This window comes from Eretmochelys imbricata, chromosome 4 (assembly GCF_965152235.1).
Source record: "Eretmochelys imbricata isolate rEreImb1 chromosome 4, rEreImb1.hap1, whole genome shotgun sequence".
In the NCBI taxonomy this organism is placed as follows: Eukaryota; Metazoa; Chordata; order Testudines; family Cheloniidae; genus Eretmochelys; species Eretmochelys imbricata.
Window position 1 is genome coordinate 12,368,236 of NC_135575.1, and position 7,122 is coordinate 12,375,357.

Here is a 7,122-nt window from a genome sequence, read left to right on the forward strand (position 1 = left end):
GTGGGGAGGGGAGGTATTTTGTCCCTACAGGGCTGCCTGGGGAAGGGGAAGTTGAAGCTGTTTTCTGGTACTATCTCCTGGTAGATCTGGTGCTTTGCAAGCCTCATGCCTGGGTTAATTCTAGCCTGGATCTGGGCACTGGTGTAAGTGTAAACATACCATGAGCTTCAGCCCTTGTGAGAACCCAAACAGCAAAGAGATGAAAAATCTTCCAGTCAGCTGTTTTTATTTCCCTCCTCCAGCATTCCAACCAATGGGACGAGGCCTCCTGCATGTATTTCTCCATGGGTGGATGGGGCAATCAACAAAGCTTTTGTCCTACAATGGCCCACTTAATTTTAATAGTCCTTCTGGAAGGGCGGGGGGAGCTACTCTTCCTGTCTGAGTTCACAAGTCAGGGCAGGCACGCTTACCATTATAAAACAAACCTGTGTTTTACCGTGTAGCCTGGAATACAGACATTATATGAGAGATTAATGCAGGCAGCACCTCACAAGCATTTCATACAGTCTAACTGCTAAAGAAAGACTAATACCTACTTTGAACAAAGCTAACATGCAGGTGAGCTGGTCTGATTTCCAGCTATGAGTTTTTCAGTTCTTAGCTAACACCTACGGCCTTGGCCAGCACTGGCCGTTGGATTACCAAGTACAAATCCCCAGAATGCTAAGAGCACAGATGTAGTCGGAATACATTACATAATAGGACAAGGTCGAACTTCTTGAAAGTCAGAGCCATGCCTGTCAGTCCGGGTTACTGCACGTATGGAAAGCCAGAGGAGAGCAGATCCAGCCCATTCTTGGAATAACCAGCTCCTGAGATGCTGATGTTCTTTGTCTGTGTAGAAACAGCTTATTAATTGAGTAATAACACTGAAATCTTTATTCACTGAGTTGCCCGACTGTATTTTTCAAATGGTTGTGTCGGGGCAGTTATATTTGAGTCTGTCAGCAAGTTGCTGGGAGACATCAAAATTTCATGTTACGGAAAAGCTACATTCAACTATCCAAGGGAGCAAGAGAATCTTTCCCGAGCTCAAGCATTCCAATTCAAACCAGTCAAAAGAAACTCCACCCCCACAGCTGCCCCAGCAAGGTACAAAGTTACAAACACAAGATAAGGAGAGCACCCTCAGTGGCTTTAGGTCATGATATAGTTATCTAATTACTGAGCCATAACCAGGGATGCATTTCACTGAGCCATAACAAGGGATGCATTAAAACAATAAAATCAAGTGTTTCTTAAGCAGCCATGTCTCTGACTTATGGCTCTTCATTGCATCTGGTCAGTGTGTAGTTACTGAGCTTTGGGAAAAGCCCTCTGTGCACTTTGCCCCTCCATACAGTAATTGGGGGCATTCCTAGAAAAGAATGCAAGATGGGGAACCGGGTGCAGCCTGTACTGTTTTTGCTGGATCTTGTCTCTGCTCTCTGCTGATGCTCTGGGCCCTTCTCAAGTGGATATTGGCACTTCAAACTCAGACACCTTCTGTGCTTCCAAATGACTAGTTAGCATGTGATCCGTAGGAGTCTTCATACATCCCACCTTTACTTCTAGTGAGAATACGGCTGGACCAAACGTTCTGTATTGTTCTTGCTGGATCTCTGCTGATGCTCTTTGAATAGGCCAAAAGAAAAGGAGGACTTGCGGCACCTTAGAGACTAACCAATTTATCTGAGCATAAGCTTTCGTGAGCTACAGCTCACTTCATCGGATGCATTCAGTGGAAAATACAGTGAGGAGATTTATATACACACAGCACATGAAAAAATGGGTGTTACCATACATGTTCTGTAGCTCCCGAAAGCTTATGCTCAAATAAATGGGTTCGTCTCTAAGGTGCCACAAGTCCTCCTTCTCTTTTTGCGGATACAGACTAACACGGCTGCTACGCTGAAACCTTTGAATAGGCCAGTTTTTCTCCACCACTGTTAGCTGCTACAGAGCAGATCAGATGAGCTCCTGCACTTTTCATTCACAAGAGCCCTCTCTTCCCTGTGTGAGACTGGTTTGCGCAAGAGACTGGACACCCAGTATTCATTCTTCCTCCTGCAGAGGTGAGCGGCAGGGTTTGCTCCCCTGCACAAGTGGCAATGGGTTCAACCCTCCAAACTCTACAGATCGGAGAGGGATCTGCCAAGGGCGTAGACAACTCTGTGCAGAGCCGGTCAGTCACTACCCTGCCTCCCAGCTGCTCCTCCAATGCTATCATAGTGCCAGCAGCTCCCCAAACTGCAGCTTGCATTTGGACCCCACATTGTGGGGGAAGCGGGCCCAGAACACCAACATATGCTGGGCTGCCCTGCGGAAAGAGAGAATCAGACAGAGCACAAACCTCATGGGTGTTGGAGCAAAGCTGTACCGATAGATAATGCACAGGCCTAAGTGAAGGAAGTATCGCAATGAACCTGCAGGTCTGGGTATCCTGTCAGATATTGGCTTAAGCAGTTAGCATAAGGCTTTGAGGCCTATAAATTTTGGCACAGCTAAATGGCCCGCCAATCACCCTGAGTTTTGGGGAACTGGGAAACATGTGTTGAAGGGGGAAGTATAGATCAGGTATCACAAGAATACTGAACTGATACCAGGTTTTGGCTATTTTAGGACAGGAAAATCCACAGCTTTCTGACCACAAGAGTGCCATGGCAATGAATTGACATATATGGTAAGCAGAGCTCATGAATATATTACCCTATGGGGTAAGTGCACCCGAACATTAATAGGGTGAGGCAATCCAAATAAGGAAAGGGGCTGAAACCCCAACTAAATAGTCATTAGACCTAATGGTGTCATCAGCATAACACATCACAGATGTTGTATCCCTGCCTGTGTGCCTGGGGGAAAGGCAGAGATGGAGGTACTTGACAGCCACGGGCGATGGTGATGGCGAACGTTTCAGGTTGTTCTGCCAGGGATGCTGTGAGTATATGGCTGTTCAAAGGTACACGCTGTATTAGCTCTGTCTGCCTCGCAGGGTTAGAGTGTTGGTGACTTTGCTAACTGAAATAACAAACGACTATGCATACAGCAGGGTTTTCCTATGTGAGTGTGTTGCACCCGTGCATCTTGGGCTTCCCACTTGAACAGTAATTTTAATAATACCGGGCCTGATCTTGGGCCAAGACCTATCAAACCTCAGAGTGTTAACTAGGAATTCTTAAGTAAGCAATATAATTAATACATAATCTATGGATCAGGCAACACATCCCCCACCCCATCCATATCACCTGGGGTCAGCTGCCCATCCCGCACATAAGCACGGGGGAAATAGAGTTTGGTGCAAACTCCCAGAGCTTCACAGAGGTAGAGTGAGGTCTTTTATCCCAAACTAACTGCTGTGGAGACGTGTAAACCGTGGAGCTGGGCAAAATCTTCCAAAGAAAACTCTTTTTTGAGGCGGGGGGGAGGATGCATACAAAAAAATGCAGATTTGGAGACACCAGAATGTTTCACGACTTTGTGTTAGTTTCACTGAATCGTTTATTTAACCCCCCTCCCTCCCCCCCACACACTGAATGCATCCGATGAAGTGAGCTGTAGCTCACGAAAGCTTATGCTCAAATAAATTGGTTAGTCTCTAAGGTGCCACAAGTCCTCCTTTTCTTTTTGCAAATACAGACTAACACGGCTGTTACTCTGAAACCTGTTATTATCTTTAAGTGCTCCTTTTCTATCACGATCGTCCAGGGGCCCCACTGGTTGTTTAGCAGGCTTCCTGCTTCTGATGTACTTAAAAAAACATTTCGAGTTTTTGGCTAGCTGTTTTTCAGTCTCCTTTTTGGCTTTTCTTGTTACATTTTTACATTTAATTTGGCAGTGTTTATGCTCCTTTCTATTTAGTCACTAGGATTTCACTTCCACTTTTTAAAAGATGCCTTTTCATCTCTCACTGCTTCTTTTACATGGTTGTTAAGCCACGGTGGCTCCTTTTTAGTTCTTTTACTGTGTTTTGTAATTTGGGGTATAGAGTTAAGTTGAGCCTCTATTTATGGTGTCTTTGAAAAGTGTCCATGCAGCTTGCAGGGATTTTACTCTAGTCTCTGTACCTTTTAATTTCTGTTTAACTAACCTCCTCATATTTGCATAGTTCCCCTTTCTGAAATTAAATGCCACAGTGTTGGGCTGTTGAAGTGTTCTTCCCACCACAGGAATGTTAAATGTTATTATATTATGGTCACTATTTCCAAGTGGCCCAGTTATAGTTACCTCTTGGACCAGATCCTGCGCTCCACTCAGGACTAGATCGAGAGTTGCCCCTCTCTTGTGGGTTCCTGTACCAGCTGCTCCAAGAAGCAGTCATTTAATTTTGTCTCTGCATTTTGTCCTGAGGTGACATGTACCCAGTCAATATGGGGATAATTGAAATCCCCCACTATTATTGAATTTTTTATTTTAATAGCCTCTCTAATCTCCCTTAGCATTGCATCGTCACTATCACTGTCCTGGTCAGGTGGTCGATAATAGATCCCTACTGTTATATTCTTATTAGAGCATGGAATTACTATCCAGAGAGATTCTATGGAACATGTGGATTCATTTAAGATTTTTATTTCATTTGATTGTACGTTTTCTTTCACATATAGTGACACTCCACCCCCCCCTTTCCCCCCGCATGACCTGTTCTGTCCTTCTGATATATTTTGTACCCCAGAATGATTGTGTCCCATTGATTGTCCTCATTCCACCAGGTTTCTGTGATGCCTATTATGTCAATATCCTCCTTTAACACAAGGCACTCTAGTTCACCCATCTTATTATTTAGACTTCTAGCATTTGTGTACAAACACTTTAAAAACTTGTCACTTTTTATTTGTCTGCCCTTTTCTGATGTGTCAAATTCTTTATGTGAATGTTTCTCATCTGATCTGGCCCACACTTTATCCTCTTCCATCCTCTCCTCCTGACTAAAACCTAGAGAATCTCTCTCAATAGACTCTCCTCTAAGAGAAGTCTCTGTCCGATCCACGTGCGCCTCTGCAGCAATCGGCTTTCCCCCATCTCTAAGTTTAAAAACTGCTCTGCAACCTTTTTAATGTTAAGTGCCAGCAGTCTGGATCCACTTTGGTTTAGGTGGAGCCCATCCTTCCTGTATAGGCTCCCCCCTCCCAAAAGTTTCCCCACACTAAGCAAAAAAGGGTGACCATTTAAAAAAATCCATTTTAATAACAGTACACATGAAATTTACATTGATTTTGTCACCACTCCTCTTTTCCACCATGGATCATATTGAAAGATATTTGCTGTTCCGTCTTTAGTTCTGCCATGGATTCCTTTTTTCTCACACTCTGTTCTAGGACAGACACTGACCCTGCCTTCAGAAACAGGGAAGAACTTATCAGCTAGAGAGAAATAGGAGGCAAACAGTCCAACTGTTACCCCAGCTAGTCAGTAAGTCCCTGAATTTTATGGACACGTTGCCTCCTTGGGCTGCTTTGGTTTTCTGCACTGTCTCACAGGGAAATTTTCTATAAGAACTAAAATGCTACCTTTCCTCCAAAAACGGGATTGCATACAAGGGACCTGGTCCTGCAAAGACTTACTCACTTGCTCAATGTTATGCTCTGTGACTAGTCCCATTGACTTCAACAGGGCTTCCCTCAGTGCACAGCGTTAAGCATGTGCTTGCGTTAGTCTTTACAGGATTGAGCGGATAGACTCCGATCCCGGTAACATTACATCCATGGGAGTAGGATTAAACCCACTGCTCTCGCTATATGACAGGGACCGGTCATTAAGGCGACTGATTTGGGGTGCTTCAGTCTTTTGGTGCCCATCTTGAGAGGATTCAACTTTCGCAGGCCCTACTGACTTCAACTGGAGCTGTGGGCATGCAGCACTAATGAAAATTAGGCCCTAGGGGGGTCTCAGCTTGGGCACCCTAAGTTAGTGGCACCTTTTGAAAATGTTGGCGTTAACTTTTTCAGCCTTGTATATGACCTTCTAGAATGGTTTCCAGTTCAACCGGTTATTAAATATGAAATATAAGGGCCTGGTTTTCAGAGGGTCGCAACCCAGCCTCTGATTTTGCACCAACAATCAACTGCAGGTGCAAAATTATGGAGGTAAATTAGCCCATTTAGACAGCCGGTTACCTGATTTCTTGGCACAATCAGCACTAAGGCTGAAGAGAGCCTAAGGGAGTTAGGTATGCCATTGAAATTCAGTGGGATTTGGGTGCCCAAATCCTTTAGACTCCTTGAAAATCTCAGCCCAAAGTACTTTGCCAACTAGTTCACAATCACTTGCATAGGGGGTTCTCTATAAATAGATTCACAGATTAGATCACCTTCCTAGAAAGATGACTTATCACCAGAAGAATCAGATTTGCCCTTTTTGTCTCGCCCTATGTATTATGCAGTATGTTTGTGAAGCTAAGTTCTGCTACAGTGACTATTCTGCTCGCTGGGCTGAACAAAATGAGTAGGCACCCTCATAGATGCTGGTTTTCATATACTACATCAAACAGAGCCCTGAAATACAGTAGAGCCTCTTGCTGGAGCTCAAGAGCACTGTGTTGCATGAGAGACATCAACTTAGAAATGCATTAAAGTGCCAGTGGTAAGAGCTGATAGGAGGTTTATTGGTGATGAGAGATTGTGTGCGGTGATGGCTTCATTGACCCCAGATCTTCCAAGGATAGGCTGAAGGTTGTTTTTTTTTTTGTCTGGTGTATGAGGTAGCTGAGACTGGTAGCACTGGACTGGATGCAGCTGTCAGCAACCCAGCATTTCCTCTGTTGATTTCTCTCTCCTCTGGTGTATATTACTGACAGCTGGAGGTGGGACGTCATTGATCTAGCAACTTGTCGGCTATCTAGCAAGTGAAAGGGCTGCTCAGCTCCCCAGGGGGCAGAGTTAAGGTGAGACACTGGGGAAAATATGGGGATTCACCGGATGCCCAGTGCAGAGCACATGTGCTTGACACAACGGCACATAGAGCCTCGCAGTAGTGGAACTGCTCCACAGTAGTGAGAAGCAGAGGATTAGGGGGTTTTAAAAGGCACAGGAGAAATGGCTGTTTGAGATGAGGAGTGCAAGGGCTGGCCTGTATCCCAATTCATGCCCAGCAATGGGATACAGACTCTCCTCCCTCCACCCCATCAGGAAGCAAAGTAGAAGCTAA